The sequence below is a fragment of the Anabrus simplex genome, chromosome 2 (assembly GCF_040414725.1).
Source record: "Anabrus simplex isolate iqAnaSimp1 chromosome 2, ASM4041472v1, whole genome shotgun sequence".
In the NCBI taxonomy this organism is placed as follows: domain Eukaryota; kingdom Metazoa; phylum Arthropoda; class Insecta; order Orthoptera; family Tettigoniidae; genus Anabrus; species Anabrus simplex.
Window position 1 is genome coordinate 575,133,841 of NC_090266.1, and position 21,556 is coordinate 575,155,396.

General features: G+C 40.7%; 1 protein-coding gene across 1 annotated transcript in view; it reads left to right on the top strand.

Annotated features, from left to right (window-relative positions):
• The window catches only part of Ets65A (DNA-binding protein D-ETS-3), a 351,412-nt gene that overhangs the window by 317,059 nt on the left and 12,797 nt on the right, over window positions 1-21,556 (top strand). The gene's annotated exons all lie outside the window — the stretch shown is intronic.

Below are 21,556 nucleotides of genomic sequence, written 5' to 3' on the forward strand. Positions count from 1 at the left end.
CGACGTAAAGCAAATTGTAGTAATTCAAATAGCTGCAAATTTGGGCGATCACGAGAATTTTCTCCCAAGAATTGCCTTCTCACCTCGAAGGAGTACATTGATACCTGGATGAAATCCCTTTTAGTCAAAGGTTAACTACATTTTGCTGCTAGTAGTTTAACCTAGCAATAGCACATCAAAGGTTTTCGGGGCACAAGAATGGGAAAGGGCTGGGATTGGGAAGGTACCGGTCGTGGCCTTAATTAATATACAACCGCAGCATTTGCCTGATACGTAAATCGTAAACCACGGAAAAACAAATTCAGGGCTGCTTACGGTGGGATCCGAACCCACCATCTCCCGAATACAAACTCAAAGCAATTGAGACATAGTACTTCCAGTACACACAATAATATCTACACTAACGCTTACCTTGGGAATGAAATAAATATAGACACATTATTCCGGATATTACATACTTCTTCTACTCTTTCTACCGCTTTTCCCACACCTGTGGGGTCGCGGGTGCGAACTTTGTCGAGCATGTTGATTTGTCCCTGTTTTACGGCCGGATGCCCTTCCTGACGCCAACCCTATATGGAGGGATGCAATTACTATTGCGTGTTTCTGTGGTGGGTGGTAGTATAATGTGTTGTATGAATATGAAGAGGAAAGTGTTATGAGAAAAGTCCCCGGGCCAGAAGAATTAATCAGAGGCGATTAAAATCACCGACCCGGCCGGGAATCGAACCCGAGACCTTCTCAACGAAGGCCTCAACGCTAAGCATTCAGCCAATGAGTCGTACTATTCAGGATATTACATACTATACCTACCTTCAGAATGTATGCTTGCCCCCCTTAGTCCCATTTCTTCATACACATATTTACAATACATTAAAAATAGTGCAATCAAATGGGAATTTCCAACTCTTCACTTATATACACTTCGTGAAAAATGCAATAATACTACAGCTGAAATTTCAGTGTTCAGGCATTTTAATTTGTCGCCATCCAGGCAATCTACGTGTCAGTTTTGACGTTAACCAACCACACGGTAGAAAAACTGCTACTACACTAGCGACCTACGGTTGTTTTAATTAATTTTGCTGGATGAACTCGGATTGTGTCACCACTAGTATGTTTACATGCAGGATTCAGATCGATCTGAGTACACTTCCCATATTGAAAACACCATGCAAACGGGACTCAGTTCGGATTGAGTCTCAAGGTCGATACGGTAAAATCTGGGATCATATCGTACTCGGTTCGAATTGAGTCCTATGTAAACGCGGATCGTACTGAGATCGTATTGAAAATGACTGCCCACACACTCCATGTTTTTTTTTTGACGAAAGCATCATCATCAAAGTTCTATCGAAATAACAAATATAATAATCCAGTAAATATAATTATCTGTATAAATGATCAACAACTGCAATCATATTATAAGACGGCCAGTCCTTGCGATTAACAAAATCACGATAACATTCTGTTGGGGGTAAAACTGGAATGTGCGTTCCATCTACTGCACCAATTACATTTGGAATACCACACATACTTTCAAAACTGAAAATTATCTCCTGGGCGTCTACTGCATTTGGCGATTTTAAATTCGAAGAGGTTATATCGATTTTACTACGATTCTGCATCGTTAGTATACGTCGATGTTTCCTGGCGGATTCAATACGATACTCAAATAACCTACTACATGTAAACGGGGATCGTATTCAGTACGGTAAGTGTACTCAAATCGATCTCAATCCCCCATGTAAACGTACTACATATTTATTTTACATGATAGCACCGTACGACATGGAGTGCCGAATGCACAATTTTCTGATCTTCAATAATTTGGTTACCTCTACTCCACCAACCCTCTACTACCCTTCCACAGAGGGAACATTCAGTGGTGAGGTGACAGCAGTTAAAAATCTGCTTGTCATCTCCTGGATGAGACATTGATCCATAGGATTGTTTGTTTGGGTTTTAACCACGTAAAACAGGTTACATGTGACTACATTTAATGATCACCACCATTTTCCATATTAAACATCGGGAGAATAAGTGAACATGTTGACAGATACCTGGCGATTGCGAAATAGAACTATATTCGATATTCTCTGCTTGAAGAACCATTCCGGTACAATGCTGAAAGCTAAACATGCTTCGATGAATGAATATGAGTGCAAGTTTTAGAAAATATCTAGCGTTCTCTCTGCTCCAAAGTACAAAGGCAGGACGTAGGTGATTTGTGATTAAAAGTACATTTCCTTCTAAAATTCATACTTACTGAAACGCAATGTTTAGAAAGGTACCTCAGTTTTGAGGCTAGAGTAATTTACATATTTCCTAATCATTACTACGCTACTCTGTTGTATTAACTTTCATAAGATTACGCTATCACTGTAAGGAGTGAGTAATTATTTGAAATCTATTTAAAAATAGTACGCTGTTACTTTGAAGAGAAGGTAATGAAATTCTGATCTGCAAGAGAAACACTGCTACAAAGTCTTGGAATACATGCTATCTCATCTTCAAAATGTGGCGAGTTAATTCCTCCATAAAACATTCCATAAAACACCTACTCTATGCTCTGATTCTACACATTGGTTCAACCCTTCATAAACACGTCAGATAAGAAGGGGCTGTTAAAATTAGGCCAGGTGCTGTATGTTGATGTGTGGTCATCACCGACTGCAGTAGCGTGCACGTCGCCAAGGTGAAGTGGTTTATGACGGTAGATCAATAGGACGCAGAGATTATGGGTATTTTTCATGTTCGTTGTGAAGGCGAACACATAATGTAGCCAGGACCCCATTCTTGAGAGCGCGCCACGACGCGCCTTATCTCGCCTGTAACGGCCCGGGGGAAGGATGAGGTGACGCCAGGGGACCAACCCACCTGTTTTCTTTAAGGAATCTTCTTGCTCCCAAAGCTAAGTTATACGAGGCTTTCCATCTTGCGTTCATCATATAGCACCAAGTTTTGAGGTGCAGGAAATTGTCTCACGATGCTATCTCCAGATAGCCAGAGGGTATATTCCTGAAGTGATGTCTCCTATACTGTGGAAGACCTTCATACTTCTCACCCTCTTTTAAAAGAGATTGTGAAAAAATTCTACTGATATCATGGCAAGTCAGAGCCATTCTACATTATATTATGCATGAGTTTGGAATCTGGTTCCATGAAATAAATAAATTCAATTTAATTTCTATGTCAAGTTTTGAACAAAACTCCTTCTTTAATAAAAGTTAGTTCTTTGAGAGAAGTTTGACATTGTAATGTACTTTCATGAATAGCAAGCGCTCTCGGCTTGATAATTGCTAATAACAAATCGAGCATTAGAAAGCGGATTTACTACCCGTAATTTTTTTACAACGGCGCGTATGTAATGTTCACTTAGAATCTACTAGCAAGTCGCTGGAAATAACTTAACTACTCCTTTAATTGTCAATTGACAAATGCTAAAGTCACTATCAAAATCCTCATACATATATATACGTCCGACTCTCTGCCTAAATGTTTAGCGTGCTGGCCTTTGGTCACAGGGGCCCCGAGTTCGATTCCCGGTAGGGTTGGGAATTTTAACCATAGTTGGTTAATTCCGCTGGCACGGGGGCTGGGTGTATTTGTCTTCTTCATCAAGACGCTCTGGTCGCCCACGGGCTTCAAATTAAAAGACCTTCATCTGGCGAGCCGAACTTGTCCTTGGACACTGCCGGACCTAAAAGTCATACGCAGTTTCATTTTTGCCCCTTATAGGCCCATGTACCGTGCGTGAAGCCGTGCAGCAGTGGGGTTTGTACTAGTGTAGGCTTGCGGAAAGAAAGAACCAGCGTACACTAATTATCCTTTAAATATATATTTGCAATTTTGTTAAACAATACAATAACTTTCAGTGATGAAAATAGGTGTAAATTATTAGTGATCGCATTAGTTTATACTGCGCCATACTTCACCGAACTGTATCATCAGAGTTATTCTTGGCAGTGTCCTGATTGAAGTGGGAGTCCGCTGCTCTTAACCCCAAACAATTCAATCCATTGGGGTAGGGTTGGGTAAGAAGGGGCCGTGGATCATATATAGGATATCATCACAACTTTCACCTGCAAATAACTGCGAACCATTTTTTGAATGACCAATATGTCATGCTACACATCTCTTGTGGCACTGAATGACACCCGACAAAATAAGTTAGGTCGCTTTTGTTTCTAGACACCGGCACAGTGGGAATGTCAAAATTGGTAGACAGACCGCCTCTTCAGAAGGTCTGGAACTCGGAAGCTGTCGGCAAAACGTTTGCTATTATTATTATTATTATTATTATTATTATTATTATTATTATTATTATTATTATTATTATTATTATTATTATTATTATTATTTCGAATCTGAGTGCAAACTCGTCCAAACCTTGTAACGAAATTCAAATTGTACGTGTGAACTGTGTGGAAATCTAGGATTCCAGACCATGGCGAATGCTCATATATTTGTAAGTCTTCGAACGTAATTTATCTTATTATAACGATGAGTAATTGTTAACAATTTTTCTACAAATAGATGTTTTTGTCTCAGGAAGAGGGCTGGAAGATATTCCAGTGGCTTTTGACTTCAGTTACCGAAATGTATAGATAATCCCTAATGTACTACAACAGCCCGTTTTGAAAGCATGTTCTAATGGCTACACGCGCTTTCACAATGCTGTACTAACATATAAATCCAAACTATAGCACTCCTAGACAGTCATCGGCCATTGGTGGCGGCGGGTTGGGGGGATGTGGGGGTTCCATCATCAAAGCCGTGGCTATGGAGCGAGGGAGGGGGATCAGACTCGCATTTTGACCGCTGTGGAGTTAGCCACTGGAAAATACGTTGCGAGACAATTCAATGGTATGGGCCGGAGAACAATGGGAACGTAGGTCCCCCCATTACAAGCCGCAACTCCGAGGATAGACGATAGTTGTAACTGTACAAGGGGTTCAGATAACAAAGCTCTCCTTGTCACCCACTCGCAATGAAGTTGGACGATAATGTGTGTCAGTCTTTCACATATCGTTAGCCTAACCATTAACATACATAAAATGGAAAACAAAGTTAAAAGAGTAACAGTTTTCTCCAATGACAGACCAAATATTTAGGGCGCTCACTATTTCAGTTGTCTGTAACACATCCAACACTCATGCGGCTAAATTAATTTTCAAGTTCGAAATAGCATAATATCATAAGGTACTGGCATGCGCCTTTTTGCTAAAGACAACCGGGTAGCTCACAGCTCACTGTGTTGAAGTCTCACCAGTATCCTTCACCCAGTGGATATACGTGTTGAAATCCTACCAGTAGCAGTTTATGAAATGGTTTACGTATGCCTCCAGTTTAAACCCGTGGAAAATAATGAGTTGGTACATTTCTCAAGGCCACAGATGCTTGCTACGCGAGTCTAGTCCACAATAACACCATCCAATACAGTAAAACAGTCCGGCTTCATGGCTAACTGGTTACCATGCTGGCCTTTGGTCACAGGGGTCCCGAGTACGATTTCCGGCAGGATCGGGAATTTTAACCATCATTGGTTAATTTCGCCGGCAAGGGGGTGGGTGAATGTGTCGTCTTCATCATCATTTCATCCTCACCACGACGCGCAGGTCGCCTGGCAAGCCGAACATGTCCTCGGACACTCCCGGCACTAAAAGCCATACGCCATTTCTTTTCACAGTAAAACACATTTTCACACATAATTTACAGGAATTAAGGGCACATTTTTTTTACCATGATGTCCCAAGCCGTAAAATCTTATTACAACAATAACAAAAGTCACAGCATATTGCCAACTTCTTGATGATAATGATAATGACGGTGATATTGTTGTTTTAAGGGACCACACATCGAGTTCATCGGCCCCTTCCGCTTCGATAAAATCTCCCTTTAAGATCATGACCATGTACTTGGGTATCAATAAACGTAACTTGATTCTCAGTTATAAGAACCAAATATGTTTGAGGGATCATACGAATTAAATCTGAACGAGAGATGAAGATTCTTCTACGCATGTCCACCACTGTCCTTTCTCTGTCGTACACGTTTCTTTGTCCTCACTTATGTAGAATACACGCCACCTGCCAAAAACAACCTTAAAAGTAAAAATATTCATAAGTTCGAAGTAACTGACATGAAAGTAGCAAGAATGATCGCTGTACAAACAGTATATACGAAAAGCGGTAGTAGAAGTAGAATAAAAGAATTATCATACATAAATCTTAGAACATTCAGGCAGGGGAACGCTGTTGCTTATGGTGATCGGTATTTAAAAATTCCCTGCAATCCGATTACAACAATGAGCAAGTAATCCTCAGCTGACTTACGCTGGGAGTTACAGTAGCCTACATAATCATTTTCCGTCTTACCACTTCTTTATAAAACCAACATCACTAAAATCCATTGTCCGACTCGTTGGCTGAATGGTCAGCGTACTGGCCTTCGGTTCAGAGGGCCCCGGGTTCGATTCCCGGCCGGGTCGGGGATTTTAACCTTCGTTGGTTAATTCCAATGTCCCCGGGGCTGGGTGTTTGTGCTGTCCCAAACATCCCTGCAACTCACACACCACACATAGCACTGCCCTCCACCACAATAACACGCAGTTACCTACACATGGCAGATGCCACCCACCCTCATTGGAGGGTCTGCCTTACACGGGCTGCACTCGGCTAGAAATAGCCACACGAAATTATTAACTAAAATCCATTTAAGAATACTCATTAAGGCTATCGATTTTTGGTGGTTGGAATGGAATAATACAGTATCCCAATGAAAAATTAGCATAATGACAGCTCTAGGAATCCACAACATGCTGCAAAATCTCATTAATCCAGTGATTGATAATTAATACCGAACAGGTTAGCTCAATGCGTTGCGGCACGCCATTTATAACAGGTGGGTTCGAATCCGCCGTCGTCCGTCCTCGAAATAGTTCTCTGTGGTTTCTCAATTCATCTCCGGGCAAATGCCGAGGTGATATCTTTCTCAAGGCTACTGCCGCATTCCTAGCCCGTACAATCACACCTACACCCACAGACAATACCCTCTCACAGCGGTACATTAGCTCATTCCCATGACGTGTACCGGGAAAAGGACCTACATTACTGGCGAGCCGAACATATGCTCGGCCACTGCCGCCACTAAAATCCATACACTAAAAATGATAATTTACTTACTTATTTGTCCACATGTCGCACTGTATTCATAGTAATAATAATAGTAATAGAGGCCTGGTGCAGGTCTTTCGATTTGACGTAGTTTAGGCGAACTGCGCGCCTGTGAGGGGGGGGGGGCCCTGTATAAGATAAAATCTGCCGGGTTGAGTGGCTCAGAGGGTTGAGGCGCTGGCCTTCTGAATCCAACTTGGCAGGTTCGATTCTGGCTCAGTCCGGTGGTATTTGAAGGTGCTCAAATACGTCAGGCTCGTGTCAGTAGATTTACTGGCACGTAAAATAACTCCTAAGGCACTAAATTCCTGCACTTTAGCGTCTCCGAAAACCGTCCAAAGTAGTTAGTCGCACGTAAAAATAATAACATTATTAAAATGAAATCTATTGCTGAAAACGGCACAAACACCTAGCCCGCGAGCCATTGGAATTAACTAATGAAAGTTAAAATCCTTGTCCCTACCGGTAATCGAACCTGGAACCTCTTGAACCAAAGGCCAGCATGATCACCATTTAGCCATGGAGCCGGACGTTTTCATAGTGAAACTATAAAATTACGCAATGCTTAATTATTAGTTATTTTACATCGCATAGACAGGAAAGGGCTGAGAGTGGGAAGGAAGCGGCCGTGACCTTAATTAAAGTACGGCCCCAGTATTTGCCTGGTGTGAACATGGGAAACCACTGAAAACCATCTTAAGGGCTGCCGACAGTGGGATTCGAACCCACTATCTCCCGCATGCAAGCTCACAGCCGCGCGCCCCTGACCGCACGGCCAATTCGCCCGGTGAGTTAAATGTTACCTTCAACTATTCCATGGACCTTAATATGGAGATCTCCTGTACGGATAATATGAATTTCAGCAAGGACTCTCTTGTTAACACCGAGGAAGTTATATCACTGGCGTCAGGGTGCTGGGAGCAGGGATGCGGATAGAGCAACCGTCGTTAGCATGGGCCGAGATCAGTTTGTGGTTTATAATAAGATCAGAGTATTCATATGACTTTATATCGCACAGTGAAATACTGTCTATGGTAACAACTATGCAGGCCCCGGGAGTGGGAGACAAAGGAACAGTACATCAAAGAATAACTTCTACAATTATTTTCTGCCATTTTTCCTTTCTAAGCCTTGGGAAACTCTTTGGATAGTACCTTTCTCCAGTCAACAAACTTAGTGTTTCCCACTTATATCTGCAATAACTAAAAATACTCACTCAGATACCAAAATTATATTAAACTCCAGGCTACTGCATCACTAACGGTTAGCACACCGGAAATGAACAACTTATTTGGAAAAATACATTAAAAAGCACACTGTATTTCGTATGAATTGCTTTCAGTTTACTTTCAAGAAATAATTGTCCATTTTTTCTGTTTACGTTTTTCATTCACAACAAGAAGTGTGATCCAGGTTAACACTCAATGTACAGTAAATGATTCATTTTAAAGGCTGTCGGCGACGGCTAGGGAGGTACGATCAACAGCCATGTTTACTTTTCACTTCGTATCAACACACAGCAAGTATTCTGAATGGAACTTGAAACTTTTTCTTTTGCTTCCGGTTTTGGGGAGTTGGAAATTGTCTACATCTAGCTCCTAGAGAAATGGTTTGCTAAAGATATAGTCAAGAAATCGGCCACGGACTTGTTACGAATTTAGAGTCACGGCATTCACCTGAAGATAGACCGGCAAACAACGAAAATTATTTCAGGGACTTTCGACGGTGGGAATAGTGACCGTAGCGTCTTCCGGCAATTAAACGTGAGTAAAATGCGAAATAGTGCTTTCTAAACGAAAATATTCGTTCTAATTGTAACAGAATACAGTACTTCAGATTTTAATGTTTTTAAATCGCCGAACTATGTACGGATAACCCATTCCCGGATTTTCCGCACTCGGATAAACGGGAGTTTGCTGTAGACCTACATAACTTTTACCAAGCAAGTACCTCCGTGGTACAAGCTTTCATTCGGGAGATTATAGATCCGAATTTTATCGGCAGCAACCCTGTGGATTGATTTTCATGCCCTTCCATTTTACACCAGGTAAATATGAGAACCTCACCATAATTAAGGCTGCGGTTACTACCATCGCAATCCCAACACTCTCGTATCCCAGATTCGCCGAAAATCTACCTGTATCAGCGCGAAGTTTAACAGCTAGTAATATACTGTATATCTGCCGTGTATATATTAACCTTGATGTAGGGGTAGCGTGTCTGACTCTTACCTGGAGGCCCCGGGTTCGATTTCCGGCCAGGCCAGGGATTTTCACCTGAATCTGAGGGCTGGTTCGAGGTCCACTAGCCTACGTGATTACAATTGAGGAGCTATCTGACTGTGAGATAGCGGCCCCAGTCTCGAGAGCCAAGAATAACGGCCGAGAGGATTCGCCGTGCTGACCACACGGCACCTCGTAATCTGCAGGCCTTCGGAGTGAGCAGCGGTCGCTTGGTTGGCCAAGGCCCTTCCAGGGCTGTTCTGCCTTGGGGTTTGGTTTTGGTTTGGTATATGTATTAAATTAGCAAACATTCGCCGCACTAAGTTCTCTCAAGACAGAGGAAGGAAATAATAGACCACTGAGGGTGTAAGTTCAATACCTCGAGCCGTAATTACTGGTACTTCGTTTAACATTCCACTATAAAAATACAACATTTGTTCATCATTTCATTGCGATGTTTTCACTCACGACTGTTCCTTATTGGACTTTTACCACACTGTTAATTTTAAATGAAATCATTTACCAGTCCAATCATTTGTGTTTCCGCCTCGTGATTCGCGTGAAAAAACATCCAATATCACACATATTAATTTCAACTGATTTCCATTGTAGTGCATGTACAACTCTCGTTCGCAATGTGATTCCCGAATATTATTGAGAATGTTAGGAAGACAGATAATAGTTGTATAGGCTACCTTACCAGTATGGGCAGAGTGTTATGGTCATTGAATGTTTTTTTTATATAATGGCATTAATAAAATGATTATTCTGTATATTTCTTCTCATCCACAGAAAGTAAAAGAAGCAAGCAAGCTTTTATGCTTTGGTGGCTGTTATATCGTGATCATAGCGATTAGGTTTTCATTTTACGCGGCATCTGAACCACCATGATATATATTTATTTTAAATTTATTCCTTTCCAAGGAAGTCTGATGAGAATATACTAGGACATTGTCAACAAAATTCACATTAAGGAGTCTATTCCGAGATTTCATTGTGCGCAAGTCGTTTAGATGAATCGTTTAATGCATATGTTTATTGAGCAAAGTAGTTGATGCTCTAGTTGTACGTTGCGGTCACAATCAGTATCCGAGTTGCACAAAAATATTTAAGGTAACGAATTATGAGTTCCGCGTAACCTGGATGAAAATGAGTTCGTGATTCTAAGTAACGATGCACGTAGAGTTCCTAGGCTTAAAACCAGAAGTAAAATATATATTTTCAAGAAATTGGTCATTCAAAAATTGTTATAATTTTTACATGAATGAATTTAAAAACAATCAAAAAGTAACCTTTTAAACACGTTGTATGTGAATGGCACCTCTTTTTATATACTGCATTCTGGTTATATCTGAACCAGGATTGTGCTAGATCAGAGGTGCTCACGCTGGGCATTCCGTCCCGCGGACTCCCAGCACTGTAAGTGGGCGGGCTGGCAGGCGATGAGCGCAGCCTACGATATTCAAACATAGTGACGTGGTTACGTCACAGGCCATGAAGGTTGGGTGAAGTTCTCCCAGTCACTCTCGATCACTGCTTCTATACTCGAGTTTGAAATGGGGGCAGAAAATAATAAAAGAAAGAGGGCAGAAATCCACGTAATTTTCAATTTACAATTTAAGAAATAATTTATATTTTCATTTCAGTGTATGTATTTTGACCGGATAATATAACCTCAATCATTGTTATAATGTACATAATGAATTACAATTTTCACTATTACATTTTAAGAGGTGCTTCAGAAATGATACGGAGTTAAGGTGGATAAGCTGTGGCCTGTGGTTGTTTGGGTTTAAATTATCTGATAAACTCACCAGCAATGCAACCATGCTTACCGGGAATAGAAACAATGAAGTTATTTATTTGAAGGCATATTATGCATCTATCTGGTAGATGCATTTACATTGTTGCTGAATTTTAATCTTCGATAGTAAATACCTATTTCTTGACTAGCGATGTAACTCCTATCGCCTGTTAAATTCTAAATAATATTTTCAGAAATTCAGTGAACAGGGAAAGTCACACAACACTACAGCACATTGCAAACTTATTATTGTTTTATGTAATTATATTATTTTTTGGTTAATGAAAAAAAAGGAATTTTCATTTTTCAAGTGAAAATACCAACATTCCCATCCAAGGAATTGTAAATCGTAGCTTGTACGCATAAACCATGTACCTTTGTAGATTGTAACACAAAAATTACAACGTGTCAGTTTGCTTTGAATGAATGATTATACGAAAATAAAACTGGCTGTTTATATCGAGCGCAGTATAAATCAAACCGGTATCTCTTGAAAAGGTCAGTTTTTGTTGCGATTATAGAATTTTATTTTGAATAATGTATCCCAATCAGCACTTCGCTGAGCAGTGGAGGAGAGCAGTAATCACAATCGAACGTCAAGGCTCCCTCGCTTCCCTGCAAAGTGTGCAAATCACTCAGGTAACTCTAGTAGGTAGGCAGAGAATTCGGGCATGAATCCACAGGGTGGGCATGGTTTCAACTGTTTCGCATCAAGCAGATCAATGTTTGATGGTCCGACTCGTTGGCTGAATGGTCAGCGTACTGGCCTTCTGTTCAGAGGGCCCAATGGCCCGGAGGCAGGGTGTTCGTACTGTCTCCAACATCCCTGCACCTCACACACCACAATAACGCTATCCTCCACCACAATAACACGCAGTTACCTACATATAGCAGATACCGCCCCCCCCCTCCTCATTGGAGGGTCTGCCTTACAAGGGCTGCATTCGGTTGGAAATAGCCACACGATTATTATTAATGTTTGATGGAGTCTAAGCGCATTCGCTACAACAAGATAAAATATGTGACACAATGTATAGCCAATATGTCCCAATCGAAAATGATACAACAGTCAGTGCATTTTGCCAAAGAGTCCACTGCCACGAAAAGGTAATCTATTTTTCCAAGTATTTGAGGCAACTATAATTTATCCTAATTACTCATTTATTTAACTTGTGTTAGATATGTGACGCTTTTCTCATTATGAAATATCCACTAGTGAGTACTGAAGGCGTTCAATAATCGATGCTGGAGGGTAAGAGGGTCATACATTTTAAATTATGTTTTTTGTACAACGTAGGGTTCAGTTATTTTCGGTTATTTTCATTTTTATAATTTTATGTTACGAATGAATATCATAAATAGCATTTTCAACACATTACGGTTTCTGAGCTGGAGGGCGTGATTAGTTTAGTGGATTAACTTCTGACTTTTTACCCGAACGGACGAGGTTTAATTCCCAGTCTATCCTGGGCTGGAATTTTTACCTGGAAAACTGTGTGGTATCAGAAAGGATATCCGGCTTTGAACCAGGACCAAAATTTAAAATAAGCCAGGTCACTCAAACGAACCTGAATATACCTGCGATAATTTGAAGAATGTTTATGTTTTCTATGATTAAATCTTGTTACATTTGTGGCTTACACTGTCCAGATAGAAAGTTTTGCAGTACCAAAGAAAACAAAATTTGACTTCCTGACGTCTCATTACTTTGAAGAACTCTGCATCTAAAAGATAATAATAATAATAATAATAATAATAATAATAATAATAATAATAATAATAATAATAATAATAATAATAATAATAATAAGGGAAAGAAGATAATTGAAAACACATGGGCTGCACAAACCAATCAGACTATGAAGGAAGACCAAATGAATAGACATCAGTTGTCTCGCATTCGCCGACGATCTAACAATACTCACAGAAAACACAGAAACCGCGTTGAAACAGATAAGATACTGAAAGAAATGCATGAAAATATCGGACTACAGATCTCTTTCTTGAAAACGGAATAAATGCCAAACGAAAATGACGCACCAGAGAAGATGATAACAAAATACGGTGATATCAAGAGAGTACACAAATTGAAGTACCTCGGAGTGATGATGCAGGTCAGTGGGATAGAGAAAGAAGCTCATGAACGGAGAAATCAAAAGATGACGAGAGAATTCTGAATGATCGGTAACATCTGCAACAAGGCATGACTATCACGTAACACCGAAGTGGGAAATTAGAACACTGTCATCAAACCAGAAACCCTGTCTGGATCAGAAACATTGGTCATGAATCGAAAAGGTGAACTCAAAAACATCAAGAGACTAGAGAGAAGAATCATCAGAAAATTGATAGGACCCAATAAGACGGAAAGACACAGGCTGCGGAGTATACAAGGGATCGAACAGATATCGAACATAATACACGACATCATGAAAAGTCGACTGAAATTTTACGGGCATATCAAAAGAATGATGGACACACGACTGACTAAACAGGTATTGGAGTACACAGAAATGATCAAGAACTTGAATGCATCGCCGAAGTCAGAGAAAACTTGAAGAACACTGACATAACTAACTCAGACATACAAGATAGATGAACATTCAAAAACAAAGTACATAGGTGGAAAGTGAGCCGAGACGTTAAGATATTGAAGACTGAAACAACTAGGTCTGAAGAAAGGAAGAAAGCGCACAGTAAGACGATGAAAGAATTGTGGCGCTTGAGAAAATATCACGCCAAGTGGACACTTAATTTGGTCCATTTAGCGGCCTATACATGAAATAGTTTTCTTTTTTCCTTTCTCGGTCAATTTTTGCCCCCGCTCTTGTTCGGTCGCGGTTGCTAACTGTGTCGCACATGCTGACTTGGTCCATGACATGCCCTTTTTGCTCCGACCCTATGTGAAGTAACGTGTTCAACTGTTATCCATTTCCCTGATGGATGGTATTATGGTGAGTTGCGTGCAAATGAAGAGGTGTAAAAAAGGACGAGTACGAGCCAGTCTATGAGCCAGAGGAATGAACCATTCAGAGCTAAAATCTCCGACCCAGCCAGCAATAGAATGCAGGTTCCTCTGAATCGATGATCACTACGTCGACCATTCAGTCAAGGAGCCGGATTCCTGCCGATCAAAACAAATGATGATGATGATGATGATGATGATGATGATGATGATGATAATTTCGCACGGCTATCGCTAGCCTGATGCAGCCCTTGCAAAATAGACCCTCCGGCGAGAGTGGGCGGAATCTGCCGTGCATGGGGAACTGCATGTTTTTATGATTGGGGATTGTTTTGTGTGCAGCGTATGAGATGTAGGAAGGTTGGTGACTACACAAACAACCAGTCCCTGAGCCATGAATTAAGTTCTCATTGGTAAAATCTCTCCTCTTCCACTTGTAGATTTTGCGACACGTTTTGAATTTCCACGCAATTAATAATGACAGATTAATGAAGAATATGTACCTCCAGTTCATTATGAGGGTCAAGGGGACAAGTTGACTTTCAATAGCTCATTCTATGAATGAAAACCTACAACCTGTTTTCCAGTCAGTGACCGGGTCAGGGATGGAAGGAATGAAGCCCCATCTTGCGGTGAGGAAAGGAATTGTGCCAGCTGCCGAAGCCTGTCGCTCTCCTCTGAGGCAATGATTAATGGCTGACAGATGAAATGAATTGATAGTGGAGAGTGTTGCTGGAATGAAAGATGACAGGGAAAACCAGAGTACCCGGAGAAAAATCTGTCCCGCCACCGCTTTGTCCAGCACAAATCTCACAGGAAGTGACCGGGATTTGAACCGCGGAACACAGCGGTGCGAAGCCGACGCGCTGCCGCCTGAGCCACGCAGACTTCTCAGTAGCTCACTCTAACGAGCCGAAAATATGGTACGTTCAAAGCATAACCCGTGCGTTGATGCCGAATGGTGATGATAATGGAAGTTTCTCACACGACCAGAACGGCCTATTCCCCGTTTTGTACATAGTCGTTGAATATCAGGTATGTGTGCTATTGCTTTCCTGCCTCCCTATCTTAGTCGGATGTAGTGCATGTCCACTGGGGCTGATGTGGTGACACACACACAATTGCCATTCTATTTCACAAATCTAGGATGCTCCAAGATACGCTAGAGTTAACAGGTTGACACACAATAACAGATTTGAGTGCGCTCTTGCTAACACGCTTCATTGTTAGAGGTTATTGGCTTATGGCTGTCACCCATCTTCAACACCTGCGCCTGTGACATGTGCTGCTTCTGGCAGGGCCATTGTCATCCTCCAACCACATGAATGTGAGAAGCATTTTATTCAGCTAAGAGACTGTAAAATAGCTCCGTATATACATGGGCGTAAAGTGTATTGAAGTGGCGGTGGTAGTGGAGGGTGAGAGGGAACGGGAGGTCCTCCATCCAGCGTTGACATGCAGTTATCAATCGATAATTTGCAATTTGGAGGACTAGGGTGGATGGCGAGCTAGGGAATGGGGAGGTTTCATCAAGCGGTCAATGCCAATACTCACCTCGCCCTGGAAGCTATATAAAAACTAACAATATTTCCATTATAAAAATGGACCACATTCTGGACTTCCCTGCCCGTATCAGGAAACTAACCATCAATGATTGGCTGTCGATTCGCAAGAGAAGAAATTTCTGTTTCCCACGAGTTCCATGATTCCTAACATACTAACCCTGCTCCTATTATTACTGTATGTAAAACAAATGGAAATGGAAATTTAAAAAAAGTACCGAGCTCGATAGCTGCAGTCGCTTAAGTGTGGGCAGTATCAAGTATTTGGGAGATAGTGGGTTCGAACCCCACTGTCGGCAGCACTGAAGATGGTTTACCGTGGTTTCCCATTTTCACACCAGGCAAATATTGGGGCTGTACCTTAATTAAGGCCACGGCCGCTTCCTTCCTATTCCTAGGCCTTACCTACCCCATCGTCGCCATAAAACGTATCTGCGTCGGTGCGACGTAAAACAAATAGCAAAAAAAAATAAAAAAATTAAATAACAGATAAATTAAATGAGGCGTTTTGAAGAATGGCCTGAATCCATCTGATTGCCCTATCGAATGAACTAAAGAGTATGAGCACAAATAACTGAGTAATACATGTACAGTATATTATAGCGGAAATAACAAATTTTGTTTTATTTTGACCAGTTGTTACGTCTTCTCTGAAATTCATTCTTATACGACACAACTTCATCGGGTACAGTATTAGAAATCCACGAGAAGAAAGGTCGTTCTAATAGCAATTTTGTAGATTTAATGTTTTTTTTTTGCTATTTGTTTTACGTAGCACCGACACAGATAGGACTTATGGCGACGATGGAATAAGGCCTAGGAATGGGAAGGAAGCGGCCGTGGCCTTAATTAAGGTACAGCCCCAGCATTTGCCTGGTGTGAAAATGGGAAACCACGGAAAACAATCTTCAGTGCTACCGACAGTGGGGTTCGAACCCACTATCTACCGGATGCAAGCTCAGAGCTGCGCGCTCCTAACCACATGGCCAACTCAGTTTTAATGTTGAAATCGTGGTCATAGCCACGTGAAGTTCTGTTCGACGTTGAATTTTAACCACAGGGACGTAAGTTTTCCCCTCAAAAATCGCACTTGAGCTTCGAATTGCTGTCAAATTTGTTGAGTAGCCAGTGACAACGCCACACAATTGTCAAGTTCTACGAAATTCGTCCCAATTTCTACGGTTGCTGTAATAAGGTATCACAGTGATAATAAATGTTTCATTTATACCTCTTCTTCTTATTCTTATTCTAAGACTTTTCCCAATTTATTGAAGTCTGCATTTGATGGGGACATGGCTCAGTTTTGCTTAGGAATGCCCTTGCTTGCGCCAACTCTCTGTGTAGGGATTTGTTGAATATTACGTTTTCTGTGACATTCGATGGAATTGTGTGTTGTATATAGATGAAGAGATGTGTGCCAAGACGAACACAACCACCCAGTCCCCGAACCAGAAGAATTAACCGTACGCAGATAAAATTATCCGCCTGACTGCAAATCAAATCCAGGGACATCTGAACCGAAGACCAATTCTTTTACCATTCAGTCAAGGATCCGGTCAATATAATTATTTCATTAATACCTTCCAGTCCAATTAGAAGAATTGTCTGTGTTATAATTATATAGTGTGCTTAAGACGGCACTCTGCCAGCAGTGAGAACTTTTACCACAGGGATCCGGCATTCAAATCCATGGACTAACGACGGTTTCCTGACTGTAGCCTTCACATGAATTTTCCACACTCATTCTCCTAAAATATTAGACTCTGAGTGGCTCAGACGGTTGAGGCGCTGGCTTTCTGATCCCAACTTGGCAGGTTCGATCCTGGGTCAGTCCTGTGGTATTTGAAGTTGCTCAAATACGTCAGTCTCGTGTCTGTAGATTTACTGGCACGTTAAAGAACTCCTGAGAGACTAAGTTCCAGCACCTCGGCATCTCCGAAAAGCGTACAAGTAGTTAGTGGGACGTAAAGCAAATGACATTGAAGAAATATTAGACTAACAAAAACTTCCCGTTCCGAGGTACCAAAGTCATCACTGGTCCAAAATAATTAATTCTCTCTCTCCCTCTACTTTCTCTCCGACGACCGTCACACATGTTTTTTGACAGGTTCATATCAGAAGGCGGGGATGAAGGCGAAGGATATTAAGGGCACCAAAAAATAAATAAACAGCCATTTACTTCCTTCCGGTGATCCCTAACTCGTTAGAGGAGATACCCTCACTGGAACTATGTGTAAGTAAGGGTATCATCCTGCTTCACAGAATTTTCACCGAACACGCTCACGTTTTAAGCAAGCCTCGGACCTGTGGGAGTAACGGAATCCCACTCGCATTTGACAGGCCAGGCAGGGACTCCTTGGAAAAAACTTGGCGAACGAAATGGAATTCGATGGGGAACTATCAATATTTATGGTGATTATGGAAGTAGGAAGGTAGAAATAGCTGAGTCAGCAAAGAGTCTGGATGTATTATGAGTTAATGATTGTCGGGTAAGGTGGGATAACGAGGAAGAGGTAAGAAATTATAAAGTGTACCTGACGGGTGTTAAAAAGGGAAGGGCACAGTGTGCGTTATAAGTGTTCATCACGAATACTATTGCACGCACCATAGTTTCTGTTAGGCACATGGCGTACAGGGATGCTGTAGTAGAAACAGCAAATGAATGCCTTGAAGAAACTCTGTGTAAAGATAGGAAAAGGCGAACATCTTGGTGGAATGATGAATGGAGACAAGCTTGCAAACATAAAAAGAAGGCGTATCAGAAATGACTGAAAACAAAGATTGCTGCAGGCAAGAAATAATACGTATATGAAAGAAACAGAGCGAAAATAATAGTTACTGATTCAAAGAAAAAGTCGTAGAAAGATTTTGGTAATAACCTGTAAAGGCAAGGTCAAGCAGCAGGGAAACCTCTCTGGACAGTAATAAGGAATCTTAGAAAGGGAGGGGGGGAAAAGGAAATGAATAGTGTTTTCCGTAAATCATGTGAACTCATAATTGATCCCAGGGAATCACTGGACAGGTGAAAGGATTATTTTTAACATCTTCTCAACGTAACAGGAAATATTTCTGGTAACGTCGTGAACAACTGATTTCATGGAGATGAGGACAATGATGTTGAGAAATTACGGTTTAGGGAGTGGAAATAATGGTAAATAGTCTCCATTGTCATAAAGCAGCCACAATAGGTGAAATTAGACATGAAGTGGTGAAATGATGTTGGAAGGCAGGAATAAAATGGCTCCGTAGAACAATAAGATTAGCATGGAATATTAGTAAGGTACCTTCTGACTGGGCGAAAGCAGATAATTGCACCTGTCTATAAGCAAGGAAACAGGAGGGGTTGTAACAACTAAGGATGTATTTCACTGATCAGTATACCAGACAAGGTTTTCACTGGCATTTTGGAAGGGATGATACGATCATTGTTTAAGAGTGAATTGGATGGAAACCAGTGTGATTTCAAATCACAGAGGGGCTGTCAGGATCAGATTTTCAGTATGCACCAGGTAATTAGAAAATGTTACGAGAGGAATAGACAGTCATGTTCATTTTTCGTAGATCTAGAGAAGGTATATGACTGAGTACCTAGGGAAATGATGATGACCGTACTGGGGGACTACGAGTTTAAGGATAGATTATTAAGAGCAATGACAGGCATTTATGTTGACAGTTGGGCTGCATTGTGAACTTATGGTAGAATGAGTTTTTGACTCAAGGTACTTACAGGGGTTAGACAATGCTGTCATTTTTAAACTTCGTTGTTCATCGTTTGTATGGAACATCCGCTGAAAGGGAGGGATTCAGTTAGGTGAAAAAGTAGTAGGAATTTCGCCCAACAGTATTCTGACGACTTTGTTTTAATGGCAGATTTGCCGAAAAACTGCAGTTTAATATCTTGGAACTTTAAAATATGTACAATGAGCTTGGTCTGAAAATTAGCCTTTTGAAAACTAAACTGATGTCCTTAGGTATTTATTTAAAATGCTATTTGTTCGGGGCGTCGACCCCTATGGACCTTTTGCCTCTACTGACACCATCTATATATATATAAAGTAAGAGTTTTGTCTGTACATTGCTCAGAATTCGAAAAGAATGGTATTTCTGTATCGGTCATGTCCACAGTAACAAGAAAATGCATTTTTTACTTTTCCGTAATGTCTGTCTGTCTGTCTGTCTGTCTGTCTGTCTGTCTGTCTGTCTGTCTGTCTGTCTGTCTGTCTGTCTGTCTGTATGCACACGCATCACGAGTAAACGGCTGAAGAGAATTTAATGAAAATCGGAATATAAAGTCGGGTGATGAACCGCTACCATCTATGCTATAAATTATTTTATTCGCGCTGAGTGAAATGGTAGTTTAGGGGAAGGCCTGAAATTTAATTCTCAAACATTTATGTTATTAGTGGTCGTGTCTTAATGAAAATCGGTAAGTTTATGCAAAGTCGGGGTAATAAGTCGATATAATCTCGAACTTAAATAATTGTATTCACGCTGAGTTAAATGGAATTTTAGGGGAATGCCTAAAATTTAATTCTCAAATATTTATATTATTAGTGGTCGTATCCTAATGGAAATCGGTAGACAAAGATGGGAAATAACTCGCTGCAATATAGACTATACATAATTGTATTCACGCTGAGAAAAATGGTAGTTTAGGGGAAGGCCTAAAATTTAATTCTCAAATATTTATTATATTAGCGGTCGTATCTTCACGAAAATTGGTATGCAAAGCCGAAGAATAAGTAGCTATAGTCTAGGCCATCAATAATTTTATTCACACTAAGTGAAATGGTAGTTTAGTTGAAGGCCTGAAAGGTAATCTATATATATAAAATAAGAGTTTTGTCTGTACATTGCTCAGAATTTGAAAAGAATGGTATTTCTGTATCGGTCATGTCCACAGTAACAAGGAAATGCATTCTTTACTTTTCCAAAATGTCTGTCTGTCTGTCTGTCTGTCTGTCTGTCTGTCTGTCTGTCTGTCTGTCTGTCTGTCTGTCTGTCTGTCTGTCTGTCTGTCTGTCTGTCTGTCTGTCTGTCTGTCTGTCTGTCTGTACACGCATCACGAGAAAACAGCTGAAGAGAATTTAATGAAAATCGGTATGTAAAGTCGGGTGATGAACCACTACAATCTAGGTTATAAATTATTTTATTCACGCTGAGTGAAATGGTAGTTTAGGGGAAGGCCTGAAATGTAATTCTCAAATAAGTTATGTTATTTGTGGTCTTATCGATAAATACTACATAACTAACATAACTTTAGTTATATCGTAAGTTAGTAGTAGTTATGTAAGAAGTTATTAAATTTTCGATCACTTATGTCTTATACATAGTTACCGTACCACATATAATCACAGAGATATTCATGAATTTAGACTTTTGTTACTAAGTCCTTATCAGCGCCGAGTCACGAGAAAATGGGTAAACAGAATTTAGTGAAAATAGGTATGTAAAGTCCGAGAATAAGGAACTACAGTCTACGATGTAAATAATTTTCTAAGACGCCCTAATATCACAGAGTCGAAAGAAAACTAATGTGAAGGCCTGCAAAATAGAAAGCTCATAAACTTTATCAACAATAACATTACATTGACCATTGTTTGTTGTGATGTGCTTTTTGTCTTCTGTTTCCACTTATCCCCGATAGATAGGATTACTACAGCGCACCGAGTTTTTATTTTATTTGCTTTACGTCGCACCGACACAGGTAGGTCTTTTGGCGACGATGGGATAGGAAAGGAATAGGGGTGTGAAGGAAGCGGCCTAGGCTTTAATTAAGGTACAGGCTGGTGTGACTTTTGTGAAAATGGGAATCCACGGAATCC